We start from the raw sequence: 21650 nt of genomic DNA on the forward strand, positions 1-21650 counted from the left end.
GACCAGGGACATGGCCGCCGGCTCCCACTCAGTGGACCCCCCGTCGAGGGGTTCTTCCTCTTCCTCCCCTTCTCCCAGGGCGGCAGCCGCTAGTTGTCGGGGCGGGGGCCCGCTGGTCCCACTTCGTCGGTTCCGGGGGCAGGCAGGGTCGCTGGCATAGTGTCCTGTTTGTTGGCAGCCGTAGCAGGTTATCGTGGGCTGGGGTCCGGTTTTGGCTGGCATCGTCCCTCTTCGGGCTAGGTTCGGGGAGGTGTGTTGCTGAGGCGGCCCCCGAGGCAGACTCCGGGGCGGCCCGGCTGGGATGTCTCGATTCCTGTTCGACCCTCTTCCCCCGCCGCGCTGGTGGGGGGGGTCCGGTGGGGTTTCGCTGGTACTCCCCCATCGAGCTCCGGGAGACTCGGGTGTTGACCCATCGATCGGCCTCGGCGGCGAGCTTCCGCGGCTCGGTCAGCTTGCTGTCGAGGAGGTGTTGTCTTAGCTCCACGAAGCAGTTGTTGGAGAGGTGTTCCCAAATAATGAGGTCGACCAGCTGCCCGTAGGTGGTGACCTTGCTCCCCTTGATCCACCCTTCCAGGGCCCTGCTGAAAAAGTCAACATACTCTACCCACGTGGTACCGGGGATTTTCTTGCAGTCTCTGAAACGCTGGCGGTACATTTCCGCGGTTAGTCCATAGCGGGTGAGCAGGGCCTCCTTCATATGGTCGTACGAGGTCATCACCTCTTCCGGGAGCTGGAGTAGGGGGTCTCGGCCCTCGCTGAGGAACCGACCCCATAGGCCAGCACCCCAATCCTTCCGGGGTACCTGATGGGAGGTCATGGCCACCTCGTACGCCTTAAACCACTGCTGGATGTCGTCGTTTTTATAGTACTCCTTGACGACATCTTTGGGAATATGGACCTTGGCTTCGGTGGGCGGCAGAGCGTCTCTATTGCTGGGGGTGCCGGTCTCCCCCTTCTGGGCCTTGAGCTTCGAGGGTCAGCCTTTTCTCCTCCAGCTCTCGATGCCGCTTCTTCTCCTCTATCTCCTCTTGTAGACGCAGCTGTTCCATGGCCAATTTCTTTTCGGCCAGCAGGATTTCGCCGTCCAGCCGAAGTCGTGCGAGCTCTAGCTCATGGGTCTGGACCTTCTACCGCTCTCGTATTTCTTCCGCGGAGATGCCGGTTTCCAGGCTGTTTCTCCCTCCGTTCGCTGGGGTCGGTGCTGGTGACGTGGCTGCATTCAGGGGCAGGGGACCTTCGCTCTGGGAGGGACCCGCCTTGGACTCTATCCAGGTTCTCAGGGCTTTCTGCATCTCTTCCTTGGTACCTAGGCCAGTGGTCGCAATGCCCTTGTCGTTGCAGAACTGTTTTAACTCTTTTGCGTGTACTCTTCCAATCGTTCTGGTTGGAACTCCATGGTCGCGGTGGTTTCCTGGTTGCTCATGGTCTCTGTTCGTCTGGATGGATAGCGAGTGGGTTACCTGCTTGTACGGTCTGCGTTCGGCTCGGATCCCGTCGCTGGCCACCAATTGTTGGAAGGCGGACCTCGGGGGAGTTGGAGAGACCACCCAGGGGGGCCCCCACACTGTACGAAGTAGCCGAGCGCTGCTGAGAAGCCTCCTAGGAGAGGTCCTTCTCCTACACCGTACTAGCACAGTAACACCACCACACAGGACTCGAGGATGTTTATCAAGACGAGCAATTCTTTATCAGCATTTAGGAGTTATGGTTATCGATATATACAAGGGGGGATCGAGGGATCCGCAAGAGTCTCAAAGTCTTTGGTAGGGACGGGGTAGCGGGACAGTCTTTAGTAGCAGCTGGGTACGAGGGTACCTTAGGCCCAGTTCTTGATCCTCAAGCTGGGGGGGACTCCGGGTCTCGGAGGGGTCGAGCCGCGACAACGTCAGCAGGGCTCTGGCGATCAGTTCGTGGAGCTGGAGCCGCGACTAGGTCAGCAGGGCTCTTAAGGTGTTTCAGTTCAGCTCGAGCCGTGACGACGTCAGCAGGGCTCTGGGGGAGGTTTCAGCGAGGTTGGGCCGCGACGGCGTCAGCAGGGCCCCGATGTTCCGTGAGGTTCCTTGTCTCAATAAGGGGGAGCCGCGACGCAGTCAGCAGGGCTCATGGTGTAGTGTCAAGCAAGAGTTCTTCTCCGTAGGGTCAGCCGCGATTCCATCATCAGGGCTCTTGACTCCGGGATACAACTACTGTCCCATTGCGGGGTTGCCCCAGATATAGGTCTGGAGCCCTTTGATGTCCGGACCCTTGCGCCTGGGGGGCGGGGCGGAGAGACCGGGCTGGGAGAGGCCAGACGCCCAGCGGGAGAGGCGCCAGGCCCGGGGAGGCCGGAGGACGATCGCACCTAGGTGTTGAGGGACGGTGGGGGTCCCATCGAAACTCTCCTCCTCCGGGAGTGGTGAAGTGGCCATGCGGTGCCCCTGGCCAGATCTTGGTGCCTCGATGTCGGGGCTTTGCTGGGGCCGAGGCCGGAGGGAGCCGGGCTGCGTGGGCTGGTGCGTGGAGCAAGCATGGGGGGGACCCCGAAGGGATGAGGGGTCCCTGTGCGGCCTGGAAAAGGGGGCCGCTGAGGCGGGTGTAGGAAAACGGGTACAATCCAAAGGGGGCCTCAAAGGGAGGAGGGGTCCCTGGCGGCCTGAATGGGCGGCCCGTGTAGGCCGGTGCGGGGGACGAGCACAATCCAAGAGGGTTAAGACCACGCCACGAGGCCGGGTCCAACAGTTGCCAATAATAAAAATGTTTTGTAATTATCGTGGAGTGTTTTAATACATATCGCTTATAGGAGAAACCTGCAATGCGCTGATGAGTTTATGAATTTTATCTAGTTACTGATAGTTTTGTCTTGCAAGATGCAGCTAGAAAGAACTTTGTTAGTGAGAAACCCTTGAGGAAATGCAAACTATGTAATTGTATCAATTTGCTTCAACTTGATGGGACAGCTTTTCCCGAGGACGGAGTTTAGTTTGTGAATTTAATATAGTGTCAATTGAACTAAGTACTTCAGAATGATTTAGACTTTTGACCAAAGTAGAACAGACCTTCTTTTTCTTTGGCCTTTATTTGAGTCATCCCTAATGCCAGATGCTAGATTTATGACTGAATTAAAATGACTTGCATATTAATTGAAGCATACATATTTTGAATGACCACTAATCTGATGATTTTTCTGTCTTTTGACCTTTAACTTTTAATAAACCTTAATGGTCTGAACAGGATAGTCTGTGGTTTGTGTAGACTAATATGCTTCTCAAATTATTGAATGTATTTTGATTTTATGACCTGGCTTTGTCTTGGAATCTGATACATCGGAATAGCTCTTTTAGTGGCAATGTTTCCTATACAGAGCACTTCTAGATATCTTCTATTAAGTGTGACCAAGAGGATCAAGCCATCTCTGAGTTGCCAATATTGCTCAATTGGAAGCTCCAGAAGGCTGATTCTTAGACAATTTTCAAAGTAGAAACCATTTTAAAATGGAAAAGTTAAAGTACAAAGAAACCTGGCTAGTCAAATAGGTGAACCTAAGAAAACAAATGTTTGGATTGTGTCTAGCCCATTAAAGGGCATAAGAGTTTGTCTTTCGAACAAGAAATAAAAGGACAAGGTCTTCGTATTTTTATATCTCCATGCCTTCCAATGGTTCCTGGAAATCAGATTTCCAAATGTACTGCCAAATTCGCTGATTTGACCGTTCTAAATGTGGTTTGTAAGTTTCTTTCCGAAGATCCAGTACCCTCGTAGCTGGAACACGATTTCTAGAGTTAATGCTCAGTTTACAAATAATTGTAACCAAGTAGTTTTATTTTATGCAGGATTTCCTCCTGGGCATTGCCTGACCATTGTAATCCTAGTTCAGGCTATCCACAGAGTGTTTGTGAGCATCAAAACGTATACAGATATTCATTTGTTTTGAGAATCCCTCCACCAAATGTATAATATATTTGTACTGAAAAGTTAGATAGGATTTTAGGAATGATGTAGCACATTAAAAAAAATATTTCTATAGATCCAACGTGTTCAGATATTAATGGAAGCTTTGATACTCTATGAATAGAGCGACATTATAGAATCCAATAGCTGCTTACCCTTATTTAGATGTGTGCAGATCAGGTGAGACAATAACACATTTGTTAACATTCAGTATATTAAGCCAAATGATGGTGACTTTCTGGGAATGGGTTTGTTACACTGTTGCCCATCTATGCACCGTTCCCCTTGCATGGCTACGGTTAAGGGAAGTATACAATGAGTATTACCGCAGAGCAGTACTTCTGGACAGGACTAGGTTTGCTCTAAACTTTTGGAGTATAGCGAAATTGAAGAATTTCAGACCACCTAAACATACATCTTGTAGTTGACATTTTGTGTTTCTGCTTGTGAATTGGCTGAAAGCACCTTGTAGTCGTTTGTGTTTGCGTTCACATTGAAAAATAATTACTTTACATTCAAACAATTTCCAGTTATAAAGTAAATGTCATACTCTTTCTTGGCGGTTTTTATAAATTCAGTATGTTTTGAGGTTCTTCTTCTAGATTAATGGCAGCTTTTGGCATCTGTTTTAATGTATTTCATTTGATGCGGGTTATCGTGTGAAACTTTGCCAGCATTCTTATTTACCAAGTTTCCTGTGAACAAAGAGACTGAATCTTTTACATAGGCTGTTCCAGCAAGATGCCATTTCATGACAGATTATCTCTGGGGTGTGTCCTACAGTGCAATTGTGCCAAATCTACACAGAACATCCTGATCTGGTTGTAACCTTTAAATGTAGATTTGCTATTGTTCTGTAAAAAAAAACTACACTGGTTTCTGTTGGCATACTACGTAAGAAATCTATATTATGTCGGTCTTTAAAAACTGAATTTTAAGTAACTTTGAGTGGATCAACTTGTTCAGCCTGAGTTCTTTGGTGTGTGATGCTGTGCTGCCTTGTTTACAATGTAGGAGTTATAAGTTCATAAATTCACTTGCTTCCTTGTCTTTTCATAACCAAACAAAAAACTCTTTGTCAAAGACGATAGGCCTGGTGTTGACTGACAGCCTTTTGGCTTTGTCACAGTTTGCTTTGTTTTGGCAACGTTATACTAAACCTTTTTTGTTGGGGAAGCTGCCGCACATTTGCCAATAAACACAATAAAAACATGGGCAAAAGCCCAAAATATTTTTTGAGTCTCAAAACATTCAAATTGTCCCTTGCACTGAGTGGCATTACTTGTGCGGATGTGTTTGTGAAAGAGCAGAATGCCACCATTGAGAGAAGGTGACCTGTAGCTAAATTGGGATGACCTATTGCCCCTTTGTGTAATATTGTAGTGGGTGGCAGAATAATGTGAATAACACAGCAACAGATGACGAGGGTTGGATGAAAGCTCCTTTAAATGGTTGTATGACGGAACCACGCTTGCCGGTTCAAAGTCGTCTTACCCACGTAAGTCTTACAAAAGGGGGTGGTGATGGACGGAGCATCAGAACCAATCAAACACTCACACCCAGTCAACAGATCCGGGTTTGATCCATCACCATTCTTTAGCCCACTCTGCCACCCCAGTTCAGACACGGCCATATGCAAATCAGTCTGACTCTGTGCCTCATGGGAACTGTGGGCTGTGGGCCGTGTCTGAACTGGGGTGGCAGAGTGGGCTAAAGAACGGTGATGGATCAAACCCGGATCTGTTGACTGGGTGTGAGTGTTTGATTGGTTCTGATGCTCCGTCCATCACCACCCCCTTTTTGCACCGCTTTGTTCGCCATAAGTTGGCAGGGTATGCCCAGTCATGGCAATTTAGTTTATTAAATCAACGGTCCACATTCAATATATTTGTGAACATTCAACCACAAATGAATGGAAAATGTCAGTACATTAGATTCATTTTAGACGCTGCATACAGATTATCAACTTGAGTACATGTGTGTAAATGTGACTACGAACTATATTATAAATGTAAATATGAAAAGTTGGGGCACACATTACATAAATCCTCTTGTTTCTAAAGTAAATACATTTTATTAGTGTGAGGATGATTTTATAAAGTGTCTAAAGAGTAAACCTTATTATTAATAATGTTAAGGCACACAGTATATATGATTTCTAATCCTACCGTTAATGCACTTAATGTTGTCAAGTGCAACACTTTACATTAATGTCATTGGGACACACAGAGTACATGTGCGAAGTGCACATATGTATTGCGTATTTATGATTATGGGTGGAGACAAAATGATGCTGCTCTGTCAGTTTGCTGTTGGCGCTCCTTTACATGAATGTGTGTTCTTTATCCAGCATCTGAGGGACTCTTTGGACTCCACTGAGGCATTAGTGGAGATGGAAACTGATTCCAGCAATCAAATAATTTTAAGCAATTGCAAAATTCCAGCTGTAGTGAATTCATGAATTTAAGTGTTTTCAGTGTGCATTGCTCTGTACAGCTAAGGGGTACATCCTGTAGTATTTCTTGCCGTGTGTTTCCTATATCTAGTTGTGTCCTTCACCTGGCTTTTAGCGATGAGGGTTAAATACTGACTGCTTACATTTTTCAGAATTGTTAAAAATGGCCTGTTCGTTCGTTCCCCAGTGCTGGCATTCCACAAATGCCTTACAGAAGAATAAATTGATAAAATCTCGGAAAGAAAATGGGAAAGTTACTTCACAATTCCGCAAGTGCACATAGACATGCTGAGAAGATTGACTCCGAAAAAACTGAGTTTCATACTTCAATGACCTGTGAAGATGAAAAAACTGAAGTTCTCGTTCTCTGGTATCTGCTGGACAAATGAAAGAGCTGTGTGCATTTATAAAAAAATAAGCATCTCATTAAGGCAGCATTTAATTTGAGCTGATGATTGCAAGTGGGGCCCACTGGCCCTCTATTTTTTTTGGGGGGGGGGGGGATCGGACTTATTTTTAATGAGTTTTCACCCAGACGAAGAGCAAGGCAAGCTAGGACAGGAGGGAAAGAAAGCAGACTGAGAACACGGAAAACCGTGAAAAGGGAGAGAGCAGGGATGAAAAAGATCCTGGCAGAGAGATGGAGGCATGCGGTGGAATCGAGAGTAAACACTCTTGGTATTCAGCCAGTCAGAATATTTTGATTTCGGTTAAACATTAATAGTGTACATCAAAACATGCATTTTACACACAGAACAAAATGTTCTCTGAGTATTTTGTCACACCTCTTCTAATGAAAACCAATAAATAATTAGATCGCTACATGTTAAAATTTCAGACCCATCTTCTTACCTACAAATCAATCTGCAGGTAAATAATCTTCTTAGACTAAACATTTTGAGATGGTGTGCCACATATCGATACACTTAAGGCTTCCTCACATTTCCTAAATTCCAGATTTTTACAGAGTGGGCGCCGCCATTTCTTTCTATTCTTGTCATAAGCTGTGCAAAAAAAAGAAAATGTGTACAATGTTTTCTGTTTGGCCTCAAATGCAAATTTCTTCATCAGACTTGCTACCCAGCTTCCATTTTGAGTTGAATGCTCTAATTTGGAAAATTTCATAGGGAAATTTTGTGTGCAGTATTTTTGCCAGATAGGGTTGAATTGTCTAAACATTGCTCAGTAGCAGGGCTTGGCGGTGAACATTTGTGTTGCCAGTCTGCCTAAGCTTGGGTTGCTGTGATGGATATTCATTACACGTTCCCTTTATATATTAACTTTAGCTGTTTATTAGAGCTATATGATCGTGTTTGGGGCTCGCTCCAATAGGAGGGTAAGCTAAGTTTGGTAAGCCATGTCTTGACATGTTGTAACCAGGGGAAGGATAGGATTTTGTCCAGCTCCAGAAGTTCCCTGAGACCTTCTCTGAAATGGGCCAGTTCCTGTGTCATCCACAATCTTATCCAAGGGAGAATGTCTCGGGATGCAGTCTGCTCTATCTGTTTGATGGCAAGGTCATAGTGCATAGGTATTGATGGTGCCACTACTGGTAGGACTTATAACCGTCTCATAAACTTGTTCTCTCCAATAGTGAGTTGCTTTGCATTATCTGAGCCCCACATCTCAGCCCCATATAGCGCTTCAATAGGTAATAACAGTTGCTCTACAATTCTGTGTTCCCCCAAGTCTCACGATAAAAATGGTACCTCAGTTCTGTGGGTAAGTGTAGTGCCAGCGACCGGAAAGGGCCCAAAACGCAACATGGACACACCACATTTTTACAGTGAAAACTGACCCTTTTTTTGCAAAGTGCCTAGCTGTTGATTTTGAACCCCAGCTGTGCCGTCACCTAGGGAAACCTAGCGAACCTATACTTTTTTGAAAACTAGACACCCAGGGGAATCCAGGATGGGGTGCTTGTTTAGTTCTCTCCAGGTTCTGTTGCCAAGAATCCCTTGCAAACCTCAAACTAAAAAAAAAAGAATTTCCTCGCATTTCTGTAGTGGAAAGTTCTGGAATCTGCGTTGATTCACAAATTTCCTACCAACCAGTGGTCTCCCAGGTCTCCTGATAAAATCGGTACCTCACTTGCGTGGATGGGTCAACTACCCTTGACCGGCAAGGGCCCAAATGTATTGTGGAGACATCAAAATTACCTATCACAAACCGATTTGCTTTTGCCAGGGGGGGGGGGGGGGCAGAATCCCCTGCAAACCTCAAATTTAGCTGAAAAATATCACTTTTTTCCATACATTTTTGCTGGGATCACCATGCCGGCACAAATGTCCTATCACCCAGTGTTCCCTTTGTTCTCCCGAGTAAAATGATACCACACGTGCGTGGGTTGGCCAAAGGCCTCTGACAAGGAAGAGCCAAAAACCTAGAGATTAAAGGTATGGCACCGCGAGTTCTGAGCGCCCCATTTTTTAAAAAAAAGTTAGGTTTTTTTTTATTTAAAAAAGTTATTTTTTTTTTTAGCTGAATTTGCATTGGGTAGCTACATAAATGAGACCTCATTTTACTCTGGAGATCAAGGGGAACACTAGGTCGTAGGATGTTTGTGCGGGGACCGTGATCCCACACAGAAATGTGTGGAAAAAGTGATTTTTTTTTTTTTTCCCAGCTAAATTTGAGGTTTGCAGGGGATTCTGGGTAAGGAAACGTTGGAGGATTCACGCAAGCCATTCTTCACTGGACTCCTCAGGGTGTCTAGTTCTCAGAAATTCTGTGGGTTTGGTAGGTTTCCCTAGATGGCCGCAAGCCCGGGGCCAAAAAAAAACAGGTGCCCCTCCCTGCAAAACCAGGTCGTTTGTGATCGGTAACTTTGAAGTCTCCACAGTACGATTTAGGCCATTTCCTGTTGCAGCCACTATGCCTACCCACACAAGGGAGGTACCATTTTTCTCAGAAGACTTTGGAGAATGCAGGGTGGAAAGAATTCTGTGGATCCACACAGATTCCAGAACTTTCCATCACAGAAATGTGAGGAATTTCTTTTTTTTTTCTTTTTTTTTTTTTTTTGGGACAAAGCGATTCTAGGTAATAGAACCTGGTGAGAGCCAGACAAGTAACCCCATCCTGGAATTCCCTGGGTGTCTAGTTTCCAAAAATGTATAGGTTTGCTAGGTTTTCTTAGGTGCCGGCAGAGCTAGGGTTCAAAAACTACAGCTAGGCACTTTGCAAAAAAAGGGTCGATTTTCACTGTAAAAATGTGGTGTGTCTGTGTTGAGTTTTTGGGCCGTTTCCTGTCGGGGGCACCTAGGCCTACCCACACAAGTGAGTTATCAGTTTTATCAAAAGACTTTGGGCAATGCGGCGTGGGTGAAAGTTTGTGGCTCTGCACTGATTCCAGAACTTTCCATCAGAGAAATGTGAGGAAAATTATTATATTTTGTTTTTCGAGGTTTGCAGGGAATTCTAGGTAACAGAACCGAGTGAGAGCCACACAAGTAACCACATCCTGGAGCCCACAGGGTGTCTAGTTTTCAAAAATATAGGTTTGCTAGGTTTGCTTGGGTGCCAGCAGGGCTAGGACCCCAAATCCACAGGTAGGCACATTCCGAAAAAAAGTCTGTGCCTAGTGGGCTTTCTGCCGCCCTTGGGAGGGGGTAATTGGGGGCGGTTATTTCCCTGATATGCCTCCTAGGGGGACAGAAAGACTGGGGCTAATTTTTGGGTGGGTGAGGACACTGGGATGCCCATTCTGGGCAGCCCCAACCCCTATGCATATAAAATCCAGCAGAATCGCTGGCGCCTAGTCGGCTCTCTGCCCCCCCCCCCGCGGAGGCAGATCAGGGACTACTGCCTCCTGGGGGGGCAGAGAGACTGTGGCATCTTTTTTGGGAGGTGTCGGCGTTGGGCTCCTGTCCCCATCTTCCTCCTGGGGACACAGACTGTGGCATTTCTTTGGGGGGGGTTGGGGGCATTGGCATGCCGATTCTGGCTGCCCCAAACTTTGAGGGAATTAAATCCCTGGTGCCTTCACCCCCCCCTCTTCCCCCCCCCCCCCCCCCCCAGTGCCCAGTGCAGATAAGGGGCTATTACCCCATCTGCCTCCTAGGGGCAGAAAGACTAGCACTTTTTGGGGAGGTGTGGGCATTGGCATGCCTATTCTGGGCAGTCCCCGCCCCGAACTTTGGAGAAAAAAAAAATCCTTGGTGCCTAGTGGGATTTCTGCCCGCCCCCGGGGGGGGGGAGCAGATAAGGGGCTTTTGCCCCATCTACTGCCGAGGGGGGGACAGAAAGACTAGCATTTAAAAAAAAAAGATTTGCGTAGGGGCATTGGCAACCTCCACGTGTGTGTGTGTGTGTGTCTATCTGTGTGAGAGATCTGTTGGCTTTACCAATGTTTCTTAGCTGTGTTGCAACATGGCTGAAAGTAAAGGTGGGGAAAAAGCTGTATGACACACCCAGCGTTGCCCACGTCAGTACTTTTTTTTTTAATTTATTTTTTTACTTTCACTTATGCTGCACTGAAGCCAGCGCTGCTGTACAATATGGCAAAAAAACCATTAACCAAGCCGATAGATCTCGCATAGGCGAGACCTATTAGCTCAGCCAATGCTTGTTCTCACTAGCCGTGAAGTACTCCTAAACCTGGCCGTAAAAATAGGTTTTATACCAAAATGAAGGAATGCGACGAGAAGACATTTGAAACTTTGAATAGTGCACAATGCTAAGGTTACTCTGATTTAACCTCGAATTTAATAGATTGTCCTCCAGTCAAGGTGAATTATAATTTTCAGGTGATAGTAATATGTAGGCTCTTGGTTGGGAGCTGGTATCTTAGGGAAAACTAACTTAAAAAAGGTTTTAATGTTTCTAGCCCCTAAATACAGTGTGCCCAGTCAGAGGAGCTACAAACTATATTTAAGTGTTTTTGTGTCGGAATAAAGCACCTCATTGAATGAAAACTAAAAGAAGAACGACGTGTATTGGGTGCCAAAGGACTGTGCTGCTAAGAGACGTGCATAAGTACATTCGGAGCCAGGTTCTTTGCATTCCCGTAGCAAGCTTTCGATAGACCGCTGTTTACATAGATAGAAGCACATGGGGTCATGAAGGCTGAGCCAGAGCTTCAATAAATGCACTGTGAAGTTTGAAGGAGGACCGGTGAGGCTGCCAAACAGAAATGTGTCAGCAGCTTAGTAGCACGTGAAGACCCAAAACCGGGCGACAATTACAAGCTGGGCAGCAAAAACAAAAAATAAACATTTTGTTTTATTTTTATAGTCTGTGCAATGAACGCTATTTCAGATTGTACGGCTGAATATCGTCATATAAGACTATCTAGGGGCAAAATATAGAAATGGAGGTGCATATAAATATCGACAGGTAGCTAAGGGCATGTCAAAGTCTATTCTTAATTCTGCCTCTACCTACTTTTTAAGATGTGTACCATTTAAGGACATGTATGTGGAGTTTGGTATAGAAAATCTAGACTTATCTTTTTTTTTTTTTTTTTATGTTCTGCCCCCCTCGATATTAAGGGATCGATATTCAAGGTGCACCCTGTTGTTCCCGCCATATCTTGTTTGCCTTTGCACTGGCTCTCAGTATAGCTGATGAAGAGCCCTTCTGTGTATAGTTTGATAGGAGATGCCTTTGACCTGCACGTGCCTGCTAGGTCCCTCCGCCATGGAGTGAGAAATGACAGTGATGGCACGCACCTCCGCTTCGGAACATAGGTGACAGGTAAAAAGCTAGTACTTTGCAAGCATCAATGAAAAGGGCTTGCAGATACAAGATAAGAAAAGTAAAACTTCTAGGTTATCCTCTAAATAGAGTTTGGGTAGAGGTAAGGCTTCTTAAATGGGCTTTCGGGAAAACCTTCCGAAATAGGAGTAGATGGGATAATCTGTTATGAGCATCTAATTATAAAGTAAGCAGACACGAGTGTGTGTGTGTATATGTGTGTGTATGTGTGTGTGTGTGTGTGTGTGTGTGTGTGTGTGTGTGTGTATATATATATATATATATATATATATATATATATATATATATATATATATATATATATATTACCTACTGGCGGTCGCCAGTAGGTAGTTATAGTTAGGACCCCTTTTCCATAGGAAAACCTCAACATTCTATTTTGAATAACTTTGGCGCCGGTCGATGAATCCTCGCGAATTTCTCAAAATAGGTGGGGCGCTACGCTCCGCTCCTACCCTGAAAGTCTCGGGGGGATTCGTCAAGCGGGGGCTGAGATAAAAGGGGGGTCCCAAAACGCGTTTTTCCCATGCATTTTTCCATAGGACCTTTAGAACGAGCTACAGCCCGAACGGCTGAACAGAATTACTAGAAATTTGGCAGAGAGGTAGTCCCTAGGTCAAGGAAGTGCCTTTTGTAGGTTTGGTGTAAATCTGTTCAGTATTTCCGGAGAAAATAGCATTTAAAAGCATATATATATATATCTATATGCGCGCACCGTGCGAGCACCGTGCGAGCACCCTAACGTACACATCGCAGTGGGTGCGCGGATTCTAGCAGCTATTTTAGAATAGTCGTGAAGGATCCGCGTACGGTGTGCGACAGCTGCGTGTTTTTCAGTTACATCATATACATTTAATATTACGTGATGTGCGCGATTGGTAGACGACCAGTCCGCAAATCCTGCATTCGCAACACATGCGCATTACGGTACGAGATGCCTGCGCGGTGGCGGTTTCCGCATGATGTCATATACGTGCTGGGGCGCGCTGGGTGCGCAACTCCCGCAAAGAAAAGTTATGTTCCAAAATGATATGTATGTGTCTTTAATATACATATTAGGGCAAGAGATTATCTAAGATAGTCATACAAATAACATATTTGTACTTATAATAAACTTATATTATTTTAAATATATTTTCGCAAAGTCTGGTGCGTGCATCGCGAGTGCAGACAATCAGATCAGCAGAGGTGCTGTAGAGCCAGAGAAGCAGGTCAGCAGAGGTGCTGTAGAGCCTAAGAAGCAGGTCAGCAGAGGTGCTGTAGAGCCTAAGAAACAGGTCAACAGAGCTGCTCTAGAGCCTAAGAAGCAGGTCAGAAGAGCTGCTCTAGAGCCAGAGACCCAGGTCAGCAGAGCTGCTCTAGAGGCCGAGACCCAGGTCAGCAGAGCTGCTCTAGAGGCCGAGACCCAGGTCAGCAGAGCTGCTCTAGAGGCCGAGACCCAGGTCAGCAGAGCTGCTCTAGAGGCCGAGACCCAGGTCAGCAGAGCTGCTCTAGAGGCCGAGACCCAGGTCAGCAGAGCTGCTCTAGAGGCCGAGACCCAGGTCAGCAGAGCTGCTCTAGAGGCCGAGACCCAGGTCAGCAGAGCTGCTCTAGAGGCCGAGACCCACCAGGTCAGCAGAGCTTTGGTTTTGTACGAGTGAAAAGTCCAGCTAACTATAACGCCCCTGAAACCTATGTTTTTTTTCAGTGAATTTCAAAGGTTTTTTAAATGCTAATTTCTAACTATGCCTACAGAGATAGGACATGTGAAGAAAGAAGAAAAAACGCACAGAAAGAAAAAAGAAATGCAGAAAGAAACAGAAGTCCTCAAAGACTAAGAAAAGTGCAGGAAGAACAAACCGAAGAGCAGAAAGAAGCTTTGTTGCAAAATCATCCTTGATCCTCAACGTTTTGAGATGGATACTGGTGGTACCTGAGTCTGACTAACCTGCCACTCACTCTCTGCCACTCACTCTCTGCCACTCACTCTCTGCCACTCACTCTCTACCACTCACTCTCTACCACACTCTATTACTCATCCTCTCTCTACTACTCTAACTCTCTATCTGCACACATATGCACATATATGCAGTTATATACATGTATGTGTATATATATATATATATTTATATATATATACATACATAAACGTATATAATCTGCATATCTATATAAATACAAATATAAATGCATGCATATATATACATATATGAATGCATATGCATGTTATGTACATGAACGTTTGAAAAACACTAATAAAAGCAAAGCTAAAAAGCCACCTAATTACAAACCGAATTGCTTTAACTTAAACATGGGCGAGACCTATTACATTTTCAATGCTGGTTTACTTTGGTTCCATCAAGAAGGCATTCAGATGTGTCACGCATTTGCCATAAATTCTGAATGGGAGCACTCTAATTGCTCATTAGATCACTGTAGTAAAGCTACTGCTCACCAGGGAAGTCTGCTGCTGGTATTGAAAGTGCACGTTTCAGTCTGCATGTCAGAATTTTTTCATGAAATAGAAGAGGATTTGAGAAGTCACTCAAAATGTGCACTAATTTTTTTTCTGCAGCACTAATCGTACTTTCTATGGCAAAATGAACCCCCTCATTTTGTTCCTTTTTAAATTAAATGTTTTAAGAGTTACTACTTTATTCCAATCAAGATGGCTTCAGGTGTGCCATACGTTTGTCTAAGTAGGACTGTTAGCACACTAAATGTTCTATTGATAACTCTGGGAAACTGCAGTAGAACACAAAGTTAACTGACAGTCTCTGCCCTTGTTGGATGTACATATTTTACTGAGAATATCAGACTTCATTCTCACATGACTGAGAAAGATAATGTGAATTTACAGAAAATATGCTCTGTTTAGCTTATAGATCACCTTCCAAACCTCTGTGGGAAAAGCATGAGAAAATGGTTTTCTCTCAAAGATGATTCATGATATCACAGCAGAAGGCTTTTTCACATGGTAAAATCACCTTAGAACACACCAGAATTCCTAAAATGAGTATGGTACGATCAACAAATGATTTATAATGTAACTAAAGTCTTAAAACCTTATATTAACTGCAATGCTTTTTAATGAGGTGCTATCATGTATATTGGTCCCAAGATGGCTGCTAACACTTCTTGGATGAAGTACTGACAGCCAATCTGATCTCACGATGAGATATGTGGTTAGGCTCCGCCCAGATATGTGATTTTGATTTTCTCAGGAACTACTGAACGGATTTACACCATTTAAGCAAAAGGCACGACTCTGAACCAAGGTCTACCTTTCCTCCAATTTTGGTGTAATTCCGTTCAGCAGTTCGGGCTGTAGCTGCGGCTAAAGGTCCTATGGGAAATTGCATGGGGAAAACACGTTTTGGGACCCCCCTTTTTTCTCAGCCCCCGCTACACGAATCATCCCGAGACATTCAGGATAGGAACGGACCGGATCTGGCCAAAAGTTTTGAAAATTTTGCGAAGATTAGTCCGCGGGCGCCAAAGTTATTCCAAATAGAATGTTGCGGATTTCCTATGGAAAATAGGTCCTAACTATATTTACCTACTGGCGACCGCCAGTAGGTAAAATATATATATATATATTTTCTGCATATCTATATAAATGCATGCGTACATATATGCATGTTATGTACATGAAAGTTTGAAAAACACGAATACAAGCAAAGGTAAAAAGCCACCTAATTACAAACAGAATTGCTTTAACTTAAACGAGGGCGAGACCTATTGCTTTTTCAATGCTTGTTTACTTTGGTTCCATCAAGAAGGCATTCAGATGTGTCACACATTTGCCATAAATTCTGAATGTTAGCACTCTAGTTGCTCATTAGATCACTGTAGTAAAGCTACTGCTCACCAGGGAAGTCTGCTGCTGGTATTCAAAGTGCATGTTTCAGTCTGCCTGTCAGATTTTTTTAATGAAATAGAACAGGATTTGAGAAGTCAAAATGTGCCCTAATTTTTCTTTCTGCAGCACTAATCATAAATTCTATGGCAAAATGAACCCCCTCATTTTGTTCCTTTGCAAATTAAATGTTTGAAGTGTTACCACTTTATTCCAATCAAAAGATGGCTTCAGTTGTGCCATACTTTTGTATTAAGTAAGACTGTTAGTTGTTCTTTAGAACACTCTGGGGAAGCTGCAGTACAACACAAAGGAATCAACTGACAGTCTCTGCCCTTGTTGGATGTACATGTTTTACTGAGAATGTCATACTTCATTCTCACATGACTGAGATATGCTCTCAGGTTAGCTTATAGATCACCTTCCAAACCTCTGTGGGAAAAGCATGAGAAAATATTTTTCTCTCAAACCTGATTCTTGATATCCCAGCAGAAGGTTTTTCCACATGGTAAAATCACCTTGGAACACACCAGAATTCCTAAAATGAGTATGATACCGTCAACAAATTATTTATAATGTAACTAAAGTCTTAAAACCTTCTATTAACTGCAATGCTTTTTAATGAGGTGCTATCATGTATATTGGTCCCAAGATGGTTGCCAACACTTCTTGGATGAAGTGCTGACAGCCAATCAGATCTCACGATGAGATATGTGGTTAGGCTCCGCCCAGATATATGCGATTTTGATTTTCTCAGGAACTACTGAACAGATTGACACCATTTAAGCAAAAAGCTTGAGTCTGAACTGAGGACTACCTCTTTGCCAAATTTGGTGTAATTCCGTTCAGCAGTTCGGGCTGTAGCTGCAGCTAAGGGTCCTATGGGAAATTGCATGGGGAAAACACGTTTTGGGACCTCCCTTTTTTCTCGGCCCCCGCTACACGAATCATCCTGAGACTTTCAGGATAGGAGTGGACCGGAGCTGGCCAAAAGTTTTGAAAATTTCGCGAAGATTCGTCAATCGGCACCAAAGTTATTGGGAATCGAATGTTGCGAATTTTCCCATGGAAAATAGGTCCTAACTTGAATGACCGCCAGTAGGTTATAGATAGATAGATAGATAGATGGATATATTTTTTTATAAACACAAAATGGCTGCTTTTGGTTGTTGGTGCAAAATTCTCATCAGTTCATCTCATCTAGAGAAGTGTTGAGCTGTCAATTCAGATATGTGAATGACGCTAAGATGTAGTTTCAAACCCTTCTTTTCGGCTCCTGACATTTTTCAAGTGGATGAGGTGCACCTTAAGTTCTGTTTTCCAGACCCCAATGATAGCCAAAAATGTCCTTCATAATGGCATAGAGGACGACAGGATTGCAGTCTGTGTTGAGATGAGTCCGGGCAATACTGCAACAACTGCTTTTTTACTGCCTAAAGTGCACAGCGAGGGGAGCTTGCCACATTACCTCCAGATAACCAAATCTGCGCATTCACCCATTTCAAGATGGTCCCTATTTGTTTTGAACTTTGTCGTTTTGGTTGGAACTACATTAATTTTACTTAAAATGTAAAAAATAAATAAAAAGGAAATGCCCTCTGCCTCCATCACGTAGCCCCAGCACCTCATGCGCTCCATAAAACGGAAGTCCTATATGGACTACTGCACCTCATTCTCTGGTGTCCCAAACAATTTAGATGATTAGTGCTGATTATAATGCTACTTTCTCCAGCTGATTTCTCATGACCCCACACTACTATGCTTCCCCTGTCTCATTATCCTGCACAGCCCACCTCCTAGAAGGCTAGACCATGTCACGTGGGTCGCACTGAGGAGCTGAACGCCAAATATTTCAGTCCATGAGAACATACCAGGAATCGTATGGGCTGTGACATTTCAAAGTATTCCTCAAATAGTTTTTGTTTGTGGGAGTTCCAGACCCAGGAAGTACAGCTGGGTACCCTTCGGGACCCAGAGTCTCTCTTGCTTATGCCACCTGCCAAGTTCTGTTCCCTCCATCACCATGTAAAGTGCTCCCTAATCGCTGAAAAGACCATTCCATGTAGACATTCTAGGAGTTATTCGCCTCTAGCATCTTCCTTAGTTCTGGTGAATTTCTATTTTCTGTCTGCGCAATTTCTTCCATTTGAGTGTTTCATTCAGTATGGAAAAGCTGCTGCTGTAACCAGGTCAGACAGACATCCGTGCAAAAGTGAGTAAATGTAATGTTTTTCCATCAAATACATGTGCCTTAATCTTTGGTTCATATCTCCTTAAACCATGGTTGTCACTAAAAATAGCATCTGTTTTCCCACCAACAAAGCATTCTACGAAGTGAGAAAGCCGTACAGCACTTAATATCTCTGGAGCATTTGTAATGCAGTACTTTTTACAGCCAGTTTTTCGTAGTAAATAGTTTGCCAGCTAAACACTCAGATGTTTTTTTCCTCCAGGAACAATTCGAACAAGGGCTTAGCTAGCATACGTTTTAACTTTCTCAACAAATCCTTCTCTTTCTGTCCACTTTTTAAAGCAAACATACGATTTAGGAAATGTTTTAGGAGTTTGACCAAGCAAAAATGATTTGAGGTTCTGACAGATTACAGTATGCCCCCCCCCCCTCCCCCCTTCAAACAAAGCCAAAGAATGGCAATGTTGATGATAGCTTAATGGAAGACTTAGATTGTATTAACTTGTGCACCGACATTGCTAGGTATTGCATCCCAGGCTAGCTCTTGAGGCCACAAAACCGTAGTAGTTCATATTAAACTATGCAAGAGATGTATAACCTTAATCCATGAGCACTGAAGCCTGATTATGTTTTCTGGATAATACATTTGAGATTAATTCACATGCAATACATCCAATAGGGGAAGAGTGTACATATTAGTGGCCATCCTGATGTTTTCCCATGGCTGCGGACAGGGTGAACCTGTGTTTGTTTGACTTGGTTGAAAAATGTCAAACTACGTATAGGAGTTGTCAGCTATGCCACTTAGTCTAGTTCTTAGAATCATGCTTATGGTTACTTTCCAGATCTTATCCTAGGGCATGGCCGAGTACATATTGGAATACTAAAGCTTTACAGTTGTATACAGCGGAGGCTCCAGCAGCTGCGGGAAACTGAAGACCTGACAGAAAGGAGGACAGTAAAACCCTCATTTTCTGCTTTGTGCTTTAGAACATATTCAAAAGTAGACCACTGCCCATCTCTACACATAGGCCTTTTAGGTAGCAGAGTGAGTACAGAGGAGAATCTTTTCTGAACCAGCTCAGAAATGATCAGGCATCAGCAACATTTCTTCCACACAATCCGGTCACATTTGAAACTCCATGGAGGAAAAACTAGATCACCCGAAGAATGTTTTTGCATAACCCCCCAACTTTTCCCATATGTTAGATCTGGGGGTCTCTAGTTGGCAGAGGTAGGTACAACTGTCCAAATAGGGACCCTTACTTCTAGTCAGGTTAAGGGGGATACACTCTTTAGATAACCTCTGCTCACCCCATTTGGTAGCTTGGCACGAGCAGACAGGCTTATCAAAGGCAATGTGTTAAGTATTTGTACCAACACTCACAGTAACACAGTGAAAACACCACAAATGGACTCCACACCAGTGTAGATAAATAAAGTACTTTTATATAAACTACACAAGACCAAAACGACAAGAATCCAACATGCACCGTTCAAGAGTATGGTTTCAAAAAGAGTTCTTAATTTAGCGACAATCATTCACCTTAACATCAATTTTAGTCAACAGTACCTGGTGATGCGATAAAAGTTCTTAGCTGCGCTCAGGCATCGAAAAACAAGCAGTGGCGTCAGTCCTGAGACCCTGGGGAGGTGATGCGATAACCCCGCTGCACGCAGCGGGCGTGTGCGACGAATCTGGTCTGTATGGGGAGTGAGGCGATACTTGTATGGATTCCAAGGCGTTGCTTTTCCGGTAGAAATTTACTCGCAAAGGCACGATACAACGAAATTCGGCCCGCTAACGAGCGGAGCGATGGAAATGTTCTCGCTAAGCCGGCTGTGCGTGAAAAAGTGTAGATCCTTTGCTTCTTTCTTCTTGGTCAGCTTCCCAACAGCAGTCACAACTTCCAGAGGCCCCACAATTGGATCAAGATCTCTAGGAAGGGCAGAACTCACACAGCAGAGTTCAGGGGGGAGCTGGGGGTGAAGTCCTTTTGTTCCTGGGACTGCTTAACAGGAGGCCAGCTCTACTCAGGCCCTTGGAGATTCCTTCAAGCCAGGGGACACAGCACACCGCAAAGTCCTTCCCCTCTCCTTGGCAGCAAAGCAACTGCAGGTCAGCCTTACAGCAGGTCAGTCCTTCTTCAGTCTTCCAGCTTTCTCCTTGGCAGAGGTTCCTTCTTGATTCCAGGATGATCTAATTTTCTGTAGTCTGGGTCCCAATACTGATACCCCAAAATCCTTTGTCCTCTGAATGCAGAGGGGCCTTGGCCTAGTCAAAACCAGTTCTGGTCAGTCCTGGAGCACTCTGTTTACTTGGTTTCTTCTTTCCTTTGAGAGAGAGGGGCAGGGTCGTCCGCTGCCCAGCAGGGGGTGGAGCCAGCATTGTGGAAGGCAGGCACAGCCATATCCAGACCCAGGTGCTACTTCTCCCACCCATCTACAGGGGAATTTCCCTATTAAGCACTGGGCTGACTCATTCAGCCTCTGGGAGCCACCCCTGTCACTCACAAACCAGACAGTCAATTCACAAACAGGCCAAGGCACACAAAGGGCAGAAAAGGAAAACAGCCACCGTCTAAAGTACTGTTTTCACACACAGGATTTAAAAACCATCCTTCCTAAAAGATGTGTTATTAAATTCTGACTTCAGGGATACCGGTCTTTAGCTTTCTATCTTGCTCCTATGGGAAGATATGCAGGTAAACATTATACTCAGCATTCCCCATTATTGCCTATGGGCAAGATAGCCTTTCAATATTGAAAAACGAAAATGGCTGTAATTCGCTACCAGAGCATGTCCCCTACACCAGTACATGCTCTACCTTTCACATACACTGCACCCTGCCCAGGGGGGTACCTAGGGCCTTCCATAGGGGTGTCCAATGTGTACGGAAAGAGAAGGGTTAGGCCTGGCCAGTGTGGACACTGGTCAGGTCAGCATGGCAGTTAGCAACTGCACCCAGGCACTGTGGTGGCAGGCCTGTGACATCATTTTAGGGCTACTCCTGTGGGTGTCACAATCAGTGCTGTAAGCTCACTAGTAGCATTTGAATCACCAGCCCTGGCACACTCAGTGCACTTTACTAGGGGCTGACAGGTGAAACAAATATACCAATCAGGGATAACCAATCAATATAACAATTTACCTAGGGAGCACTTGCACTTTGACACTGATCAGCAGTGGCAAAGTGCCCAAAGCATCTAAACCAGCAAAAACGAAATCCAGCATAGCGTCAAATACAGGAGGTAGAGGCAAAAAGTCAGGGGAAACGACGCCAAAGATGCCAGGTCTAACACCATACAACATAAATAATCGCATGTGAAATATTTGATTCTGAAGAGCAGGGTGTAAGTGGATGTTTCTTGTTTGAGTGTTTTAGTTTGCAATTCAATTACAACTTTATATTCCCATTTAATATAGTGTTCCAAATCTAAATGTAATATATCTTTTATTTGGTCAAACATGATATTACAAAGTAAGTAACTAATGTTGTATGGTAAACCTCTGGAAACAG

At 44.6% G+C, this 21650-nt stretch overlaps 1 protein-coding gene across 2 annotated transcripts in view; it reads left to right on the forward strand.

Moving 5' to 3' along the window:
- Positions 1 to 21650, forward strand: part of SERPINE2 (serpin family E member 2) — a 323804-nt gene that overhangs the window by 101275 nt on the left and 200879 nt on the right. The gene's annotated exons all lie outside the window — the stretch shown is intronic.

Source organism: Triturus cristatus, chromosome 11 (genome assembly GCF_964204655.1).
Source record: "Triturus cristatus chromosome 11, aTriCri1.1, whole genome shotgun sequence".
Lineage (NCBI taxonomy): Eukaryota > Metazoa > Chordata > Amphibia > Caudata > Salamandridae > Triturus > Triturus cristatus.